Source organism: Microcaecilia unicolor, chromosome 7 (genome assembly GCF_901765095.1).
Source record: "Microcaecilia unicolor chromosome 7, aMicUni1.1, whole genome shotgun sequence".
NCBI classification, from domain to species: domain Eukaryota; kingdom Metazoa; phylum Chordata; class Amphibia; order Gymnophiona; family Siphonopidae; genus Microcaecilia; species Microcaecilia unicolor.
This window is the reverse complement of record NC_044037.1, coordinates 267,854,920-267,876,795: the sequence shown is the minus strand read 5'-3', so window position 1 is coordinate 267,876,795 and position 21,876 is coordinate 267,854,920. Positions and strand designations below refer to the sequence as shown.

The 21,876-nt window shown below is 41.4% G+C and overlaps 1 protein-coding gene across 5 annotated transcripts in view; it reads left to right on the top strand.

Moving 5' to 3' along the window:
- The first annotated feature begins 3,535 nt into the window (after positions 1 to 3,535).
- R3HDM1 (R3H domain containing 1) overlaps positions 3,536 to 21,876 on the top strand; it is a 336,575-nt gene continuing 318,234 nt past the window's right edge. For all 5 annotated transcript variants that reach the window (XM_030210711.1, XM_030210710.1, XM_030210709.1 and 2 more), the window contains exon 1: positions 3,536 to 3,623. The gene's annotated coding sequence lies outside the window, so the exon portion shown is untranslated. The remainder of the gene's footprint in view (positions 3,624 to 21,876) is intronic.

The following is a 21,876-nucleotide window of genomic DNA, read 5'->3' as shown; positions in this document are numbered from 1 at the left end:
ATTAATTAGAATTTACATGCAGAACTAAATGTATTATATAATCTAATGTACATAAATTCTAAGTTGTATAGCTGAAAAGGGGACGTGGCCATGGGCATGGAATGGGCGGGTCATGGGCGTTTCTAAATGTAGTCATGTGGACTTTATAGAATATGTTTAGGTGCATTTTATTTCGGTGCTAATTTTGTAGGTGTGATATATAGAATCTAGTCCTTTATACTTAATTGTTCAACCACCCTTAGGATTTGTCTTTGGGTTTAAAAGCAATACCATGTGCATGTAAGGTCTGGATATACATGAATTTAAACAAAGTTTACAGCAAATGCCTTTGTATTAATTTGGTGGCTAATAGTGTGCTGAACTGGACAATGTTGACACATATTTAGACTGCCTCTGAAAATAACTTCTGCATGAATGAAGCTTCTACCTCATTATTCAATACGTATGTGTGAAATAGTAGTAATTAAAAAGAACAAGTGCATTTTTATAATATACCATTGCATTCCACAAAACAAAAAGGAGCAAGTTCCCACATGCCATCTTTTTAGTTTGATGTAGGCACAGGAACCCCAAAAAATGTAAAATGCTCCCAGTTTCAACCTACTTAATGTTTGTTCTTTTTTTTTTTTTTTTGTTAATTGTACGTATAAATAGTAAATCTCCCTCACAGTTGGAGGAAATGGACAGAGACTTAATTGAAGACATCCGCAAGATAGCTAGGAAAGGGGAAGTACTACTGATAGGTGACTTCAATATACCGGATGTTGATTGGGGTGTCCCGGCTGCAGGGTCATCTAGAAGCAAAGAGATCTTAGATTCCCTACAGGAAGAATTGTTCTGGCAGTGGGTATTGGAACTGACGCGGGATGGAGCTGTTCTGGACCTGGCGCTTACGAATGGAGACTATGTTTCTGACGTCAAGGTGGCGGACCATTTGACATCTAGTGATCATCGTATGGTATGGTTCAATATTAAAACAGAAGAGAGGGTTCACTTGAGATTGAAGGTCCTGGATTTCAAAGGAACTAACTTTGATGAGATGGGGGAAGTTCTCAAGGAACAGTTAGCGGGATGGGAACAGCTGAAGGATGTAGAATAGCAATGGACAAGACTGAAAAGAGCTCTATTAAAGGCGACTAACCTTTATGTTAGAAAATTACATAAAAGTAAGAGGAAAAGAAGGCCTCTCTGGTACTCGAATGTAGTAGCTGAAAAGATAAGGGAAAGGAGGCTAGCCTTTGCACGTTATAAGACGACTCAGAAAGATGAAGACAGGAGAGAATACCTAAACAAGCGAAGAGAAGCTGGAAAATATATCAGGAAAGTGAAGCGGCAAATGGAGGAAAAGATAGCTAATACGGTAAAATTGGGGGCAAAACCTTTTTCAGATATGTAAGTGACAAGAGGAAGTGCTATAATAGCATTGTGAGGCTCAAAGCTGAGGGAGAGAAATATGTGGAAGATGATAAGGAAAAAGTTGAACTGCTTAACGATTATTTTAGCTCTGTGTTCACGAATCAAAGACCGGGGATAGGGCTGCAGAAAACAAAGGCTAAAGGGGATGGATGTATGGTAGACCAAGACCCGTTTATGGAGGACTGTGTTCGTGAGGAGCTTGCCAAACTAAAAGTAGACAGAGCGAGGGGGCCTGATGAGATACACCCGAGGGTGCTTAAGGAACTTGGAGAAGTTCTGTCGGCTCCGTTGATGGACATCTTCAATGCTTCCTTAGAAACTGGAGTGGTCCCGATGGACTGGAGAAGGGCGGATGTGGTTCCTTTGCACAAGTGGAAGTAAGGAAGAGGTTGGGAATTACAGACCTGTCAGTCTGACCTCGGTGGTGAGTAAGCTAATGAAAACGCTTCTGAAAAGGAGGATTGTGACATTTCTTGAACTACATGGAATGCGAGATCCGAGGCAGCATGGCTTCACTAGTGTCAGGTCGTGTCAGACGAATCTGACTGTCTTCTTTGACTGGATGACCAAACAGTTGGATGTGGGAGGGGCGCTTGATGTGGTATACTTGGATTTCAGCAAAGCCTTTGACACGGTTCCGCACAGGCAACTGATAAATAAATTGAGTGTGGGACCTAGAGTAACTGATTGGGTAAAACTTTGGTTGAATGGTAGGAGACAGAGGGTGGTGGTAAATGGAGCTTGCTCTGAAGAAAAGGAGGTTGTCAATGGAGTACCGCAGGGATTGTTCCTAGGGCCAGCTCTTTTTAATGTCTTTGTGAGCGATATTTCGGAAGGGCTGTCTGGTAAGGTTTGTCTCTTTGCAGATGATACTAAACTCTGCAACAGGGTGGACACCCTGATTTATAGTAGTAGTAGTAGGGTGTGAACTACATGAGGAAGGACCTAGCGAAGCTAGAGGAATGGACCAATATTTGGCAACAAAGGTTTAATCTAAAAAAATGCAGGGTCATGCATTTGGGTCACAAAAATCCGAGGGAACGGTACAGTATAGGGGGTGTAGTGCTTCAGTGTGCGAAGGAAGAGCGGGACTTGGGGGTGATTGTGTCTGATGACCTTAAAGCTTTCAAACAGGTAGAAAAAGCGACGACCAATGCCAGAAGGATGCTTGGGTGCATAAAGAGGGGCATGACCAGCAGGAAAAAGGAGGTGATAGTGCCGTTGTATAAGTCTCTGGTGAGGCCTCATTTGGAGTACTACGTGCAGTTCTGGAGGCCGCACCTACGGAAAGATATAAACAGGATGGAGTCAGTCCAGAGGGCGGCTACGCAATTAGTAAGCGGTATTGAATGCAAAAATTATAGGGACATGCTTATGAACCTTAACATGTATACGCTGGAAGAGAGGAGGGAGAGAAGAGACGTGATAGAAACGTTTAAATATCTCAAGGGCATTTATGTACAGGAAGAGAGCCTTTTTGACATGAAGGAGAGTTCTGGAATGAGTGGGCATATGACAAAGTTAAGAGGGAATAGGCTTAGGAGTAACCTAAGGAAGTATTATTTCACAGAAAGAGTGGTGGAGGTGGTGGAGTCGAGGACTGTTCCAGAATTTTAAAAGGCATGGGATAAGCATGTGGGATTGCTTAGGAACAGGAAGAATTAGGGGTTACAGATGATGGGCAGACTGGATGGGTCATATGGCCTTTATCTGCCGTCATGTTTCTATGTTTCTAAATCTGATAATTGTTAAGTACCTGATTCTCATAACACGATGTCGGTTTTGGTGGCTCTTTACTAGCTGAAAGAAATGTAGAACAAATTAGTACTCTGACCGATGAAACCAATACTTCCTCTGTGTACATGGTATGCTGCACAAGCCAACATGTTTGAAAATATAAGTGAGATTAAATAAAAATGCTATCAACAATAAAGAACAACAACGAGGATGCAGCAGCTCGAAGGTTTGTTTTGTTTTGAGTGCACTAGATGACGGCTACACGGGGAAGAGGAAACAAAGGTTAACCTAAGTGGCTTCAATGTTTGACGTCATCCCGTCTCGTGTTTTCTTCACTCTCCTTGCTTTGCCTTCCTGCTCTCCTTTGATGCAACTTCCTGTTTCCGGCAAGGCGGGATGAGGGAGAGAAGTTGTGTCATAGGGGACGGGGTATCAAGGAAAGCTGTGGGCTTGTTGGTGGGCGACCTCAGGTATGAGTTTGATAGGGGTAGGTGGGGGTGGTTGAGGGAGAGGTACCGCGGACATGGGGGAGAGTGGAAGATAAATGGCAGATTATCATGGGACAGGGAGAACGGCACCTCATTCCCAAATGTGTGTAAGGGTAGCCGAAACCGTATGACTTGGTATCTTTGTTTTTGTACTGAAATTGTCTGCTTTAATTTTTTGTTGTTTTTAACTCTGTTAGAAACAAACTATAAATGATATGTTGTTCAGCATGTAAGTCACAGTCTGATAATCTGATGTATTGATATTGGAAGAGTTTATTTGTTATTGTTTTAGTTAAAAGCTGTACAAGGAGCCTCCCCCCCCCCCCCTTTTTTTTCTATGAGGCAGGTGAAATCCGTTCTTTAGGGTTAGGGAATTCGGGCAATGCGTGAAGGAGGAAGCATAGCTCTAGGAATAGGGGCCTTGTGCAGAATTGATGCTGGGTGGTTAATGAGTTTCATTCGTGTCTTTTTGATGATTATTTTTTTAATAGGTCTTTGCCGGTTTTTTTTTTTGTTTGTAATTTTTCGTTCCTGTGAGTCAGTAAGGGGATGGGGTTTGCAAGTAATTAGAAGTGTTACATGTGTGATATATAGGAAAACAGATATTGAGAACTCTGAATGGGGTAGGCCTGTAACGTTTTCAGGTGTAAAGAATTAAAATATATTATCATTGGCAAGCGAGGATTTGTGTTGTATTCTGTTGATTTTGTTTCTGTGGTGGTCTTTGATGTAAAGATTATGGCAAAGCTTTTATAAGCTTACCTATTTAATGTCTGGATGAACTGCTACAGCAAGAAATGTGAATAGCTACAGCTACTCAGTCTTTTGAGTTTTATTATTGATGAAATGGCTATAGATGAGCCCAGTGATTATATGTTGATAGAATGACATGAGTTTCAGTGCATGTTAGCCATCCCTTTTTTTAGCTGATAATTATGTGTAACATATTAAAAATTGACAGTTTTTCTGTAATCTTTAAAAACACATTTGTTGTTAATAATCTTTGAGCCTTGTTTACTAAGCCGCGCTGTAGGTGTGCTAACGTTTTTGGCATACACTAAATGTCTCTAGCATTAGTGCGTGCTAAAAATGTTAGCGTGTCTAAGTAAACAGGGCCCTTTATTTTAATGGGGTTTCTATTATTAGTTTTGGATGGGACACAGTACTGATTAGATTTATGTTTTAAACTTACGTATGTATAATTGTAGCCACCTAAAATGTAAAAAGAGTATTTATGAAAAATTGAGTTATTTGGTTAGGGCTTCTAAGGATTGCTAATTGTATGGATTTTTTGTTCACAGAAGATTTATGGGTAAAGGTGGGGGGGGGGGGGGGGGTAAAACTTTATTGGATGAAAGATCTGCATGGGGTACATTTAACAAAAGCATGCGGGAAATGGGGCTTAACATTTGTGAATACAGTGATAATGTTTTTTTTTTTTTTTTCACATGACTGCCACCAAACACCAGTTGTATAAATTTTAGAGCCCTTTTACTAAAGTTTTGTGTTCACTGACAGATATTAGTGTGCACTTAATGGGATGCATCGCATTTGCTCTTCAGGAATCACTAGCGCAGTTTTTTTTTATTTTAGTAAAAGAGACCCTAAGTGCCATGGCCTTTAGGTATAAAATAAGACATACAGCATTTAACACATACTAATGGTGATTAGAGTGCACAAAGCTTTACTTAAAGGGCCCTTTAGACAAAATTAACAGAATTTATCATACCCCTGTGTAAAATAAATAGCTTGATTTTTGTCTTAAGTGAAAAAAAATGTTCTTTCTAGTTGGGTTCGATAACAGAGCTTAAAATTAAACATACTCAAAACAGTATTTCCAACTGTGAGATTCTGCTCATTGTTTCCAAAAAAGTTCTATTTGTCATTATTGTGTAAATGTTTGTGTTTCTGCTTCTATCCACCTTAAGTTTTGTGGAGAAAGCAAGCAAACTGATATTAATAATTTAAAAAGATCTCACCAGAAAAGTGCTGATGTATAGATTGTGGGAATCCAAATCTGTTAAATACAGAATATGTTGGACTGCACAACATTTTAATTGCCTATTTTTTTCTTTATTTTATTTGAAATAAAATTTGTCAAGCTATCGTAGGTAGTTATTTCTACCAGATATCAAAGAATGTTTGGAATGGTAGTGGGCAGGGCCCCAAACAGGTAGTTAAATTGAGGAGTACCATTCTTTTCAGCCTGCATATATGTAGGTTAAACCAGTGGTCTATTTCCTTTCTCATTTTCTATCGTGGAGGTCAGCTAGATCCCCCAAATGTATTGGGCTTTAGCTCGCACTTTTTCAGTACTTGAATGTATTTCTCTGTCTCTAGAGGGCTTACAATCTAACCCCCTCCCCCAATTTACTAAGCCGTGCAGCAATGTGGGCTGTGTTGGCATTAGCGTACTGCAGCTGTTAGTGCGTCTTAGTAAACAGGGGAGTAAGTTTGAACCCTGGACAATGGAGAGGTAAGTGATTTGCCAAAGATCACAAGGAGCAGCAGCAGCAGGATTTGAAAGAGATTTTCTTGGTTGTCATTCCAGTGCTTTAACCATTAGGCTACTCTTCCACTTTAATATATCCCTTAACTTATCAAAATCACTGTTGAATAGATTGGATGCTTTCCTCTGTGAAGTTAACATTTATGAATATTTGTTTTAATCTGCAGTCCAACCCAAATGTCAACTGCACCTGCATCATAATAGAATGAATCAAATAAATTGAACAAAATAGTAGCAAATATCAGATGTTTTATAGTCCAGTGATCTACCCTCCCTTCCATTAACTGCTCTGTGATTCCTTATGTGCTGAGCCATAGGCTGAACAAAATGATTTTGAAAAATTGTGAAGAACCTCTAAGCTGAAGTGTCTTATAGCTAAGAACACCTCTCCTGGAGTGATAGGACCATCCTGTTTTTCTGAGTCATCCCGGGAAACTGCAGGAAGTGATAGCTTCTCTGTGTCTTCCTCTGGAATATTGAACTTTGTGGGGGTGTACAGATTCTTATGGAACGCAACAAAACTTTGTCTATTATCATTTGATGATAAATCCTGTAGTACTAAATATGACAGGTTAAATTTTTTATTTAAAACTATCCAAACAATACAGCCATATAAAAATAATTTTGGGAAATGAATTAAAAAAAAAAAAAGAAACATTTTATTGAGAAAAGCATAAGAACTGCAGACAGGGTAAAACCAGAGGTCTGTTTAGCTCAGTATCCTGATTCTCACATTGGCCAATCCAGGTCACAAGTACCCGTCAAGATCCAAAAAGAGTAAATCAGATTTTATACTGCTTACCCTAGAAATAAGTAGTGGATTTTCCCAAGTCCATCTTAATCACGGCTTATGGTCTTTTCGTTTAGGAAATTATTCATACCTTTTTTAAACCTTGTTAAACTAACTGCTTTTACAATATTCTATGGCAACGAATTCCAGAGTTGAATTACACATTGAGTGAAGAAGTATTTTCTCCGGTTTGTTTTAGATTTACTACTTAGTAGCTTAATTGCATTCGCCGTAGTCCTAGTATTTTTAGAAAGAGTAAACAAGCAATTCACGTCTACCCATTCCACTTTACTCAGTATTTTATAGACCTTGCATTACGTAGCTATAATTCGAGTTTCTCTTTTCCACATGCATCACATTGCACTTGCTCACATTAAATGTCATCTACCATTTAGACGCCCAGTCTCGTAAGGTCCTCTTGTAATTTTTCACAATCCTCTCGTAATTTAACAACTTTGAATAATTTTGTGTTGTCAGCAAATTTAATTACCTCACTATGCTCCCATCTCTGGATCATTTATAAATATGTTAAAAAGCAGCGGTCCCAGCATAGACCCCTGGGGAACCCTACTATCTGCTCTTCTCTATTGAGAATACGGACCATTTAACTCTACTCTGTTTTCTACTTGTAACCAGTAGACATTGAGGCATATTTTCAAAGCACTTTGGGAGGCTAAGTTCCATAGGTTTCTATGGAACTTTGGGAGGCTAAGTGCTTTGAAAATATGCCTCATTACCTCCTGTCTCATGACTTTCTAATTTCTTCAGCAGTCTTTCATAAGGTACTTTGTCAAATACCTTTTGAAAATCCAGTTAACACATTGCTGACCAGCTCACCGTTATCCACATGTTTATTCACTCCATCAAAGAAATGTAGTAGATTGATGAGGCAAAATTTCCCTTGAATAAATCCATGTTGGCTTTGTCTCATTTAATTATTGCATATATATATATATATGCGCTGTAGGTTGGTTTGGCCTCATTTAATTCATACTTATGTATATGCTCTGTAAATTTGTTATTTATAATAATCTCCATCATTTTGCCTGGCACCGATGTCAGATTCACTGGTCTATAATATCCAGATCACGTCTGGAAACCTTTTTAAAAATTGGTGTTCCATTGGCCACCCTCCTATCTTTGGTAACATGCTTGATTTTAAATATAAGTTACATATTATTAACAATAGCTCTGCAAGCTAATTTTTAAATTCTATCAGTACTCTGGGATGTATATCATCTTGTGCAGATGATTTGTGCTCTTAAATTTGTCAGATTGCCTCATTACATCTTCCAGGTTTACGGAGCTTTTTTTCTGTTTTTTTTTTTTTTGACTTGTCAGCACTGAATACCATTTCTGGCACTAGTATCTCACCCCATCTTTCTCGGAGAAGACCAAAGCAAAGAATGAATGTAATCTCTCTGCTATGGCCTTGTCTTCCCTGAGTTTCCCTTTTACCTCTTGGTCATCTAGTGATCCAACTGATTATTTTACCAGCTTCTTACTTATGATATATCTAAAAAAAGTTTTTTACTATATGTTTTTCCCTCCAACACAATCTTCTTTTCAAAGTCTCTTTGCCTTTCTTTTTGGCACTTTGCATTTGACTTGGAATTGCTTATGCTGTTTCCTATAATTTTAATTCGGATCCTTCTTCCATTTTCTGAAGGATTTTCTTTTAGCTCTATTAGCTCCCTTCACCTATCTTTTTAACCTAGCTTCCATGTTTTTTTTTTTTTTTTGAATAGCATAAACTTCTGATGTAAATTTTTGACCTTTACCCCTTCTCCCCTAAATTGTGTGTGTGTGGTTTTGTTGTGGTTTTTTTTACCATTCTCCTAATTTTATCAGTGTCCTTTTAGAAAGTTAAATGTTAACTCATTGGACTTCCTGTGTGTACTTCAGAGATGATATCAAATATGATCATGTTGTGATCATTGCTATAAAGTGGCCCCAGCACCATTAGCTCCTTGGGTTTCCACTAAGGACTAGGTCTAGAAATGTTCCTCATTGGTTCCTGAACCAGCTGCTTCATAAAGCAGTCCTTGATTTAATCAAGGAAAGTTACCTCCCCTAGCATGCTCTGATGTTACATTTACCTAGTCAGTACAGGCGTAGTTCCAATCACCCATTCCATTACGTAGCGTGTGAGCTTGGGGGGAGCAGCCAGCATTGGTAAGTCCAACTAAAATTTGATTTGAAACTGCATCTGGGGGGGGGGGGGGGGGCTGCAATTTCCACTTAGTGCAGGGGAAGAATCATGACTCACCACTTGGGATCCAGTTGTGCTGCGCTTATAACAGGGGTGAATGGTGACTCCTGTGGAGGCAGTTAAGCAGTGTTCCCACTGTGGGACGTTCAGGCCATCGTCAAGGTGTTGCAGTGCGTGGACGCCGATAATCCTGCAGGACGCAGAGGAAAAGGTTAGCAGCAGCATGTCTTCAGATTTGGGGCAGCATCCGAATATGCCAAGGACTTCGGGCTCTCCAGCAGGACTAGTGCACAGTTTGATGGAAGAGTATGTGGGACTGACTGGCAGTGAGCAACAGCCTCTGTTAGATCAAGCACAGAGCACAGCCACCATTTTTGAGCCTTGAGGCCCGACAGAATATTAAACTCTGCTGCCCGTCTCGTCTTCCGCCAGGGTCGCTTTACTCGTACTACCCCTTTCCTCAAGTCGCTTCACTGGCTCCCTATCCGTTTTCGCATCCTGTTCAAACTTCTTCTACTAACCTATAAATGTACTCACTCTGCTGCTCCCCAGTATCTCTCCACACTCGTCCTTCCCTACACCCCTTCCCGTGCACTCCGCTCCATGGATAAATCCTTCTTATCTGTTCCCTTCTCCACTACTGCCAACTCCAGACTTTGCGCCTTCTGTCTCGCTGCACCCTACGCCTGGAATAAACTCCTGAGCACCTACGTCTTGCCCCATCCTTGGCCACCTTTAAATCTAGACTGAAAGCCCACCTCTTTAACATTGCTTTTGACTCGTAACCACTTGCCTCCACTTACCCTCCTCTCCTCCCCTCCTTCCTGTACACATTAATTGATTTGATTTGCTTACTTTATTTTTTGTTTATTAGATTGTAAGCTCTTTGAGCAGGGACTGTGTTCTATGTTTATGCAGCGCTGCGTACGCCTTGTAGCGCTATAGAAATGCTAAATAGTAGTAGTAGTAGTAACTGCATCGAGATCTTTGTTTTCTCTGGAGTTCATCTTTCTCTTACACCAGGCCTATTTATTGAAGCAAGAACAGTCAAAGTTGCTGCAAGGTGTTTCAGTTTCTCAACCTGCTACCCCTCCAGCACCTAAGTGATCTAATTTAGACCTCCAGGAGTGGTCAAATGAGGCCGATGAGGCTATCTCTGCTTCTCCCTCCTTATCTGATGTGGCTTCTGTTTAGAGGAGCCATCGCTAAAGGAGCTATTAGAGGAGAGAGAGAGCTCCCTCCTGAGGAGGGGGATGATATGAGGTTGTTTCATAAAGATGAGCTTGGTACTCTTATCTCTGAGGCACTGGTGTTGCTTTCCATTGAGGAGGCTTCTTCAGTGTCAGGAGTAGGCTAAAATCCCATCAGACCAATGGATTATGGATATGCCTACAGGAGATTACAAGTTGGAGTTCTCTCGCTCGGTTTCTCCTTTCTTTTTGCTATTTCCTTGTTGAAAGAGAACTAAGACTATTGAGGTTCAGGCCTCGGTAGATTTCTTGCTGGGGCTTCAAGCCATTGTTCCAGGTCCTCAGGCCAAATTGGAACAAGGCAGATAGTCTGTGTACATAATTTTCGTAAAGAGAGGCACGTTTCATCAGGTACTTGTGACCTGGATTGGCCACTGTTGGAAGCAGGATACTGGGCTAGATGGGCCGTTGGTCTAACCCAGTATGGCTGTTCTTATTTGTTAGATCTCAAAGGTCTAAATTGCTGCCTCTGAGAGTCCCACTTCTGCATGGAGATACTAAGAGCAGCCTTAACCTCGGTTCATGTGGGAGAATTTCTCACCACGCTTGATGTTAAGAAGGTGTACTTGCATATACTCGTATGTCCGCCGCATCAGAGGTTTCTGTGTTTTGCCATACTGGGTCATCACTTTCAGTTGAGGGCTTTGCCCTTCGGTCTTGCCTTGGCACTAAGAACATTTACCAAGGTTATTTATGGTTGTGGTGGTGGCCTTCCTTTTGGTGCCAGGGAATCAAGAGTTCACCCGTATCTCGATGCCTGGCTAATTTGTGCATTGTCATATTAGGACATTGTGGTGGCGTCGCGGACAAACTTGCCCATCTGCTGCAGTCATTGGGTTGTATGGTCAGTTTCAAGAAGAGCAGACTAACCCCATTGCAGACGCCGGAGTATCTGGACGTTCTATTCAATACAGCAAGGGAGAAGATCTTCATGGAATGCAGGAGGTCAAAGCTGGTTCAACAGGTTGGTCTTTTCCTCTGTCAAGGCAGATCCTGGCTCTGGGACTATGTCCAGGTTTAGGGATCGGCGATGGCAGTGATAGAAGTGGTGCTATGGGCAAGGGCTTATATGTGGCCATTAGAGGAATCTCTGCCGCTGGTCCCTTGTGTCACAGAAGTATGATCTTAATCTTTCTTGGATGCTGGTTACCAGACAGAGTATGCAGTGGCGGCTGTCGCCCAGGAATTTGACCATCGGAGCTCTCTTTCCAGTAACCCAATAGGAGGTGGTAACAACGGATGCCAGCAAGTTGGGTTTGGGAGCTCATTACAAGTTACATCTGGCACTGGGCACCTGGACGGAACAAGAGTCTCAGTAGTTGATAAATCGCTTGGAGCTCCGGGCAGTGCAGAATGCCTTACGTAACTTTGTTCCCTTTCTGATGGGCACGTTGGTCCGAGTTTTCTCTGACAGTTTGACAGTGGGTGGGTTGTTATATCAACAAGCAAGGTGAGACCCACAGCCATCTGATGGCAGTGGAGGTGGCCTCCCTTATAAGCAGGTTGGAGAAAAATCTTCTTGGCTTGTCGGCAGCTCACATCGCTGGGTCCTCGAATATGGAGGCAGATTTTCTCAGCAGACACTCCTTGGACCCTGGAGAATGGGGGAACTATCTGGCCAGGGTTTTCAGCTGGTAGTGGAACAATGGATTTCTTCGCTTCTGGACGTGTTAGCAACGAAAAGGAACACCAGAGTGCCCAAGTTCTTCAACCATCGAAAAGAACCAGGCTCAATGGGTATCAATTCCCTACTGCAGCCCTGGTCAGTGACACATCTACTGTATTTCTTCCATCCTTTGCCCATGGTAGGTCGCGTGTTGAAAAGGATCGCATAGCACCAGGGTCGAATATTTCTTGTAGCCCCGGATTGACCGTGGAGCTGATTTGACTGCTGGACATGGATCCTCTCCATCTTCTGCATGTACATGGTCTACTGAAGCAAGGTCCAGTGCTCAAGGAGAATTCATGCCCCTTTGGTCTTGCAGCTTGGCCATTGAAAGGGCTCGGTTGAGAAGAAAAGGTTATTCTGATTCGGTCATTGCTATCTTGCTTCAGGCTCAGAAAAGCTGTACCTCCATTACATGTGAGAGGGTATGGAGGATGTTCAAGGGCTGATGTTATGAATGTGGACTTTTTCTTTCTCTGCTCAGATCACACATATCCTAGTGTTACTTCTGACAGGTCTTCAGAAAGGATTGGCGTTGGGTCTCTAAAAATTTAGGTTGCAGCTTTGGCCAACTATAGAAGACTTCTCTTTCGACTCAACTGGATATCGTTCAGTGCTTGTGGCCTTTCTTTTGTATGCTGTGTCCAGAGTGGAACTTTAATTTAGTCCTTCGGTTTCTTCAGAAGCCTCTTTTTGAGCTACTCTGGTAGGCCTCCTTGAAACAACTTATGGTAAAGACAGCGTTCTTGGTGGCTATTGCATTGGCATGTAGGATTTCAGAGCTTCAGGCTCTTTCGTCAGGATTTCTTTCTTTGCTTTTTGGAGGTGGGGGTCTCACTGTACATGGTTTCTTCCTTTCTTTTGAAAGTGGTACCAGCATTTAATCTCAACCAATCTGTGGAGCTTCTGTTTTTTTTCATGGAGAGGATGAAGAGGCTCAGTGTTCTTCCTTGAAGCTTCTCAATGTGCATATAGACCTCATTAGATATCTGGAAGTCACAAATGAGTTTTCAAATTGGACAGACTGTGCTTTTTGGTAAATAGAGGCTTGGCCTCATGGCTTCCAAGCCCTCAATTGCTAGATGGCTGAAGGAGACTATTATGTTAGCTTATTTGCTTGTGGGGAAGCAGGCTCCTTGGGCTTTGTGGACTAATTCTTTGAGACGTAAAGTGATATTCTGAGCGGAGACTACCTTGCTGTCTCTGGTGGATATTTGCATTGCGGCAGGTTGGTAAGTCCTGCTTACCTTTGCCAAGCACTACAGAGTGGACATTGTGGTGCGCTCAGAAGCCAATTCTGGTGTTTCGGTCCTCAGGGCAGCCTTGCCAAGATCCCATCCACTCTGGGGATTGCTTTTCAATATCCCACAGGTTCTGGAATAGTGGGAAGTTACGTAATGGAAGGAGAAATGAGGTCTTATCTGATAATTTTATTTCCATTAGTCCTTCCCAGTATTCCAGAGGCTTTCCTGAGGTTTCTGAGATGTTTAGTCAGTGCAAAGTAATGGGTGAATTATCGACTGTCACCTTGCATAGTACTTTCTGCATTTTTCTTGTTCTCTACAAGTTGTCCAGAGATGAGCTGTCCACACATGTTTGCTCATCTGGTTAGGTAGGCGAGTTGTTTAAGGTTGTTCTGAGTGTCTCCTTACTGCTTGTCTATATAAATATTGAGGAGCTGGATTGGATGCCAAGAGAGATTAACCTCTCTTTTTCTGATATCGTAATTTTCTTTTTATTTTGTACCCAGTGGTAGTTTATATTTTGTACAGTATGTTTTGATGATTTTTTTTGTTAATTTTGTATACCATCTAGGACAGAGTTGTCCACCAACAGGGATGTCCCCAATGAATATGCATGAGATCTATTTGTATGCCTTGCTTCCATTGTATACAAATGGATCTCATGCATATTAATTGGGGAAATACTGAAAACCTGTCCTGGTGAGGGCAGAGGTTGGACACCCCTGGTCTAGGACCGTTGGTGAATTATGCTTGCTTTATATAAAACCAAGATAAGAGTTGTGTCTTGGCTCAATTTTCAGTTCTCTTATCTCCACCTGCTGTTGATGGATACAACTATCCCACAGGTTTTGGAATAGTGGGAAAGACTAACAGAAAATTATTAACTAAGACCTAATTTCTCTTTATTATTGTGTTACCCAGTTTGTTAGCCTCCCTAGTTTCTGATAACACTTCTGCATCTGTTCATCCTTGCCAGGAGGATGGTAATAAACTCCTATCACTATCCTTTTCCCCTTTACATGTGGAATTTCAATCCATAGGGATTCCAAGATGTGTTTTGTGTCCTGCAGAATTTTTATTCTATTTGATTCAAGGCCCTTCTTCCACCAATTCGATCCATTTCTGGTGTGACTGCAGCTCTTTTCCTTTTCCGTGCTAGGAGTTCAGGTGGCAGTTAGGTGGTTTGGGCAGTTCTTTGTTGGATGCATAACTTCAGTTAGCTTAGCAAGGTTTAAAAAAAGGTTTGGCTGGCTTCCTAAAAGAAAAGTCCATAAGCCATTATTAAGATGGACTTGGGGGGAAATCCACTGCTTGTTTTTTAGGGTAAGCAGCATTAAAATGTACTGTTTTGGGATCTTGCCAGGTACTTGTAACCTGGATTGGCTACTGTTGGAAACAGGATACTGGGCTTGATGGACCTTCAGTCTGTCCCAGTATGGCAACACTTATCTGTGTTTCTTAGCATTCATTATCTTCTGACTTAGTAGCTTATAGATGACTGTGGCTCAGGAATTGGCTGGTGGGTGCTGCTTCTAAGGCTTGCCTAAACAAGCTCCCTTTTTAAGGCCATCCTCTCTTTGGAGAGGACTTGGAGAAGATCCTGAAGGACCTGGAAAGGCGAGGCTTCATCGTCTCCTGGAGGGATAGGGGCAAGGTCTCTACTGTCTTCTGGTCAGTTTCACTCTAGGCTGGACCTTTCCTTGGTCTGGTGAGAGGTCTTTCAAATCTCTGCCAGCCAGCAGAAATGCCTGCCCTTTTCACAGGTGCCAAAACATGGCACATTTCATGGTCCTTTTGCTTGTGCTGGCTCCTTCACCAGAGGGCTGAGGGACTTGAGATTCAGCAGGCCTGCTCTCTAGTGGATTGGTTGGTAGATGATAATGATGGTTTTCACCAGGCGTGGGCCTTTAATATTCAGTGGGCCTTCGATTTGGTTTGGCTGGGCTGTGCACTCGAGTTGGTGGAACTTGTATGATGCCTTTATGCGGTCCCGCTGTTGGGCATTTCTCAAACAACATGCAGTCAGGGAAACTATCTCTGGGAGCCATAAAGCCAATGCCGTTCCTTTGCGTCATACCTGAGCATTCCAGACTAATGGGTTATGTCCATCAACCAGTGGATGGAGACAGAGAAAGTAGTTATTGCGATTTACCTTTAAAGGGTAAATGTGCAGCTTGAAATGTTCAGTATTTTCTCTGTCTTCAAGTGGATGGTTGATGGATTGTGCAGCTCCTCTATGGTGTCTTTCAGCAAGCTCCTTCCCAGTTCCAGCTGGGGGTCAGTTGAGCAGGGGGTTTCCTCTTGGAAGACATTAGCTCCTTTGCAGTCTGTAGCTCTTCATGGAGCTGGGTGATATCCAGTGGGGCAGGGTCCCCTCCACTAATTTATTCAGTACTCAGCGACTCAGAAGGCTGTCTTCTAATAACATGCCCTTTTTGTGTGAGTCACCTTGCATGCCAGCAGCAATTTGGTAATTTGGTCTTCTAATGGAGTTTGCTCTTAGGTGGTAAGTACTGGTGCCGTCTCCTATTGCAGTTCATTTCCAACAATGTTGGTATGTACCTGTGAGACTGTAGGCGCAAAACAGATACAGTTTGCTTTGGGGTACCTGACAGTGTAAGTTATAACAAAAATGGGTACCAACCAGACTAGCATTGGTTAGGGAAGTGTCAGATGTAAATGTATCACCACGTATCCTTAGATCCAAGGCAACTGTGCCAGAACAATAAAAGAAATTAACTCCACACCCAACTATTATAAAAATATGGTCTTATTTTATTTACAGTATCAGCAAATGAAAGAGTAAACAGGAATAAAGATAAAGACAATCCTATTACAGAAATAGCTTGGAGTAAAGATACGTAAAGCCCTAGCTAAAGTATAAAGAGTCACTCTAATCCAAGGGCACTATGCAAGGATGTATGGCACAGATACAAACCGATGTAGTCCTTCAGATGTCTTCAAAGACTTGCATTTATTCACTACTATAACAACAGTCTCTGTGGTTATATACAATATTCTAACAAAACTACTGTTGTTTAACAACTCCTCACAATAAATGTGTTGATTTCAATGAAACGGATCCTCGGAGGTGAACTTCCACTTACATGAAAAGATGGAAGTAAGTGTATCACCTTGTCTCTTCATCAATTTGTATTATTTTCTCAGTGTACTTAAATGTTTCTTATTTTTTTATTTTATACAAACCAAAATGGTTTTAATTGCTTTACTTAGCAAACATATCTTTTGCAGTGTTCCTTTTCCATCGTTTCAAAGTACTTGTCTGAATATTATACAAGGGGTAAAAGTACCAACGTGTTTTGCCAGAAGCTTTATCAGGGTATCCTCGTATAGTTCAAGAACAAAAATACATTGTTACCATTATAGATTTCTCATTCAATCTTTAAATGACAATCATTCCTCCAAGCTACCTTAAGTCTTCTGCGGCGTTTATTCTGCCTCCTGTGTTTCTGTAAAAATGGTTGCGGTGTTTGAAAACACTTCAAGCTTGGAGGAATGATTGTCATTTAAAGATTGAATGAGAAATCTATAATGGTAACAATGTATTTTTTTTCTTGAACTATACTAGGATACCCTGATAAAGCTTCTGGCAAAACACGTATGCAGATAAGTACTTTAAAACAATGGAAAAGCAACAGTGCAAAAGATATAATGCGAGAGGGTGGTGGATACATGGAATGCCCTCTCGCGGGAGGTGGTGCAGATGAAAATGCTAGTGGAATTCAAACATGCACGGGATAAACACAAAGGAATCGTGTTTAGAAGGAATGGATCCACGGAATCTTAGCGGAGATTGGGTGTTGACGCCGGTATTTGTGAAGCGAAACCAGTGCTAGGCAGACTTCTTCGGTCTATGCCCTGATCGTGACTGAATAGATAGGGATGGACTTGAGTGTAAATTTTAAGGGGCTTCGACATTAGCTTCAGAACTTTTAGTACAAGAAGAGTGCTGGGCAGACTTCTACAGTCTGTGCCCTGAGAATGGCAAGGACAAATCAAACTTGGGTATACGTATAAAGTATCACATACCATGTAAAATGAGTTTATCTTGTTGGTCAGACTGGATGGACCGTACAGGTCTTTATTTGCCATCATTTACTATGTTAATATGTTTGATAAGTAAAGCAATTAAAACAATTTTGTTTTATATAAAATAGAAAAATAAGAAAAATGTAAGTATAATATGGATTGATGAAGAGACAGGGTGATACACCTACTTCCATCTTTTCAAAGCCTAAGGCTTAAGTGGAAGCACCTCTGAGGATCCGTTTAATTGAAATTAACACATTGTGAGGAGTACTTCAGATGTCAGCCTTGTCCAATGTAGATCTTGCCTCTTGGATGTGGTGTAGACACACAGCAGCTAACCTTGGAAAGAGCTGCCTTTTATGGAGAAATCGGAAGCCTTATCTCTATTACTGATGTATGTTCTGGCCTTGAAGAACATAAACGAGTATCTCCAAGTGTCCTGCATTGACTTAAATTCTTAGGTTGCTGCATTGATGTCAATTTTGATAACATGCGTCAATGCTGATAATACTGTCCTTTATCAGCAGCTTCTGTCCAGTAAACAAGAGTTGTTATTCTTCTGTTAGATTGGATGTCTTCACAATGTCTTAGATTTTTTATAGAGAAAATGTCTGAATTTGCACATTATAATCAGGTTCTTAATGTTGGTTAGTGCCCAGTATGTAGGACTACATATGTCTTGTAGGTCTATATAGTCACATGGATGACTGGTTAGAGTACTCATAGTAGTGCTTGTGTTGTTCCTACAAGATGATGTCCCCCTTCACCCCCCCCCCGGTCCACTTATACTCATCTTCTCTTCTAAAGATGGCATCTGTCTGATTGGCTTCGTTTGTTTGGTTTTTTTTTTCTCTGCCTTGGCAGGAACTGTATGCCTGTGTCTCCATTTGTACTGGCATGAGGATTCAGGATCTTCTCTCTCTGGCGCAAGACTGTATTTAGATTAAAGCAACTTAGGCTAATAAGATCTTTGATCAAAGAACGTTTACTGTAGCGGTCCAAATGCTGATTCTTGTTCACTTGGATATTGCAACGCTCTTTATCTGAGAAAGATCCAACTTATCCAAAACACTGCAGTTAGATTGATCTTTAAATTGAGTAAATTCGACAGTGTCTCTTCTTATTGGGCTAAACTTCACTGGCTTCCAGTTAACGAATGTATCACTTGTAAAGTGTCCTGTTTGTTTTACCAAATTCTTTATGGTACTGCTTCAGAATTGTTGGTAAATATGGTTTTTTATTCCATTACATATATTTTTATCCCAGTTATGGAATAAACTGATTCGTTGCATCTCCCCCCTTTAACTCCATCTCTACATCAGATGGAGCTGGTCCCATGCAACGACGGGTGGGAAGGCGTGCACATGCAATGCAAGGCAATTCCAAATGCTTCTAGAGAGGATGGTGGGGAGCATTTTCCATGCTTGTCTCGGTCGGATGACATTGCCCATCAGTAAGAATATTAATCTTGCTGTCCCTGGGGAACACCTGATACAGGTGAGTAACTTCGTTTTCTTTGACATAGCACAGAGAGACTGATAAGCTGTGCATATTGTCAAAAGATAATACAGACTCTGTGAAAGCTTAAAGTCAACATGATATTTAATTGGCAACCAATGGAGAGGTTTCAATACTGGAGTAATGATGGTATCTAGAAAGGCCTAATGCAAGTCTTGCTGCTGCATTCATCACTATTTGTGAAGGTTTAAGCATAGATACTTGTAAACCATCCATAACTAAATTTCTAGAATCCAAACAAAGGATCGCCATCCGAAATTTTAGTTTTGAAAATCGCCAACTTCTAAGACCTGAACACAGTTGATGCGTTACACTTATTTTATAAAATGCCATGCACCCCATATTACTGACAGGAGGCTTTAGATTAAACTGCGAAGTCAAGATCACCCCCAAGTATTTGTTTTTGTTGTTTACAAAGATTTAAATGTCTATTAGCAATACTGGAGGAGGAATAAAGAACTTGTTGTATTATAAGAAAGTAGAAGTTTATCACGTGTGACAGTAGTCCTCTAGTTTCTAACCAAGAGGCAACAATTCAAAGGCAGGAGTAAATAGCAGAATCCTGCACATCCTTGGACAGGGCAAAAGGGGCGTATAGCATAATATTGTATACATAAAAGTGATAGTAAACATTGTGGGTTTTGATACTTGAATTATGGAGGTGGAGGCATTACTTTTCATTTATCAACAGATGGTAGCACTGATGTGCTACATGTGTTCACTTGTTCTTTGAAATATCTTCCTTCACCTTGGTGAGAAATGTCTGTGTGAAGAGGCAGTTTTGCAATAGCTTGTGAAATAGAAGCATGCAGTGAGCACTTGGTGTGATTTCTGACTGTTGAAGGAATCCAATTAAAATTCACCGCCTCATACAGGTTGTTTATGGTGCTGATTGTGTTGATGTGAGTACTGTGTGACTAGGCCAAAAAAAAGTAGATATTGTGAACCGAGACGGGCTGATTTGTGTGATAAAAAAAAGGTGCAGCTGACCTGTGACAGCAAATGAGTCTTGCATGAGAAAAATTGACAAACTCATAAAGGACAAGCAGAAGATAAGTACATAAGTAGTGCCATACTGGGAAAGACTCCCCAAACGTAAAAACATTCCAGACAAGTTATACCTAAAAATGCGGAATTTTTCCAAGTCCATTTAATAGCGGTCTATGGACTTGTCCTTTAGGAATCTATCTAACCCCTTTTTAAACTCCGTCAAGCTAACCGCCCGTACCACGTTCTCCGGCAACGAATTCCAGAGTCTAATTACACGTTGGGTGAAGAAAAATTTTCTCCGATTCGTTTTAAATTTACCACACTGTAGCTTCAACTCATGCCCTCTAGTCCTAGTATTTTTGGATAGCGTGAACAGTCGGTTCACATCCACCCGATCCATTCCACTCATTATTTTATACACTTCTATCATATCTCCCCTCAGCCGTCTCTTCTCCAAGCTGAAAAGCCCTAGCCTTCTCAGCCTCTCTTCATAGGAAAGTCGTCCCATCCCCACTATCATTTTCGTCGCCCTTCGCTGTACCTTTTCCAATTCTACTATATCTTTTTTGAGATACGGAGACCAGTACTGAACACAATACTCCAGGTGCGGTCGCACCATGGAGCGATACAACGGCATTATAAGATCACTAAAAGCGTTACATTGCAACCCTAAAACTTCGAAAAAAATGTTTACGAGCTCAGAAGCACAAGAAGAACATTTTGTTGCAACGTGATAATGCAAGGCATCACATAGCATGAAACACTATACAGGCAATTGTGAAGATGTCTCACAGTCTTACTCTGTCCACCATACAGCACAGACTTTGCGCCATGTGATTTCCTTCAGTTTTGGAAAATGACAGGAATACCTTCGGGGTAATCTATTTGACTCGAATGAAGAGAGGAAAGGACTGTGAGCAATTGGTTGAAGAGACAAGATGTGCAGTTCTTTTGCAGTGTTTTTCAAAAACTTAGAACATAAGAATAGCCATACTGGGTCAGACGGGTGGTCCATCTAGCCCAGTATCCTGCTTCCAACAGTGGTCAATTCAGGTCACATGTACCTAATAGAATCCCAATTAGTAGCAAGATTTATACTACTGATCCCAGGGACAAGCATTGGCTTCCCCCATATCTATCTCACTAGCATACTAGTTCCGGAGCTTAACTATATGTTGAGTGTAAAATATTTCCTCCTGTTTGTTTGAAAAGTCATACCATGTAATTTCCTTGAGTTTCCCCTAGTATTTGTACTTTTTTTGAAAGAGTAAAAAATTGGTTTGTTTACCTGTTCTACACTACTTAGTACTTTGTAGACCTCTATCATATAATCTCTCAGCCATTTTTCCAAGCTGAAGAGTCCTAACCTCTTAAGACGTTCCTCACATGAGAGGAGTTCCACCTCCTTAATCATTTTGGTCACCCTTCTTTGAACCTTTTCTAATTCTGCTATATCCTGGATCCCACAGGAGTTAGCTTGGTCCAGAGACCTCGATGGTTTTCCTGTCCCTGTTGGAAATGCTGCCACTCCTTCAGGGGAAAGTGGTCGGATGATGTCGGGCAGTGCCACTGTAGTGACTTACATCAGCAAACAGTGAGGTACCAGGAGTCAGGCAGTAGCCCTGGAAACAATGTGCTTCTGTCAGTAGATAGAGAGACACCTACAGGCCCTCATAGCATTCCATATTGTGGGCAAGGTCAATGTACAAGTGGATTTTCTCAGCTGCTCTCTCCTGGATCTGGTGGAGTGGGAACTGACCTTTCAGCTCATCCTGACCCTCTGTGGCTTGATCTGATGGCTTCCTCAGCCAGTTCAAAAGCTGAGCATTTCTTTGGTCGTCAGAGGGAAGTGGCCTCTTAAGGCATAGATGCCCTAGTTCAATCATGGCTGATGGAGGAACCCCTCTGTTTCCCTTCCTTGATCTCTGATAGGCCATCTATTGTGCAGTATTGTGCATCATCCTCCTCTGTTCTTGTTAGTGTCTCTGGATTGGCTTTACCATCCG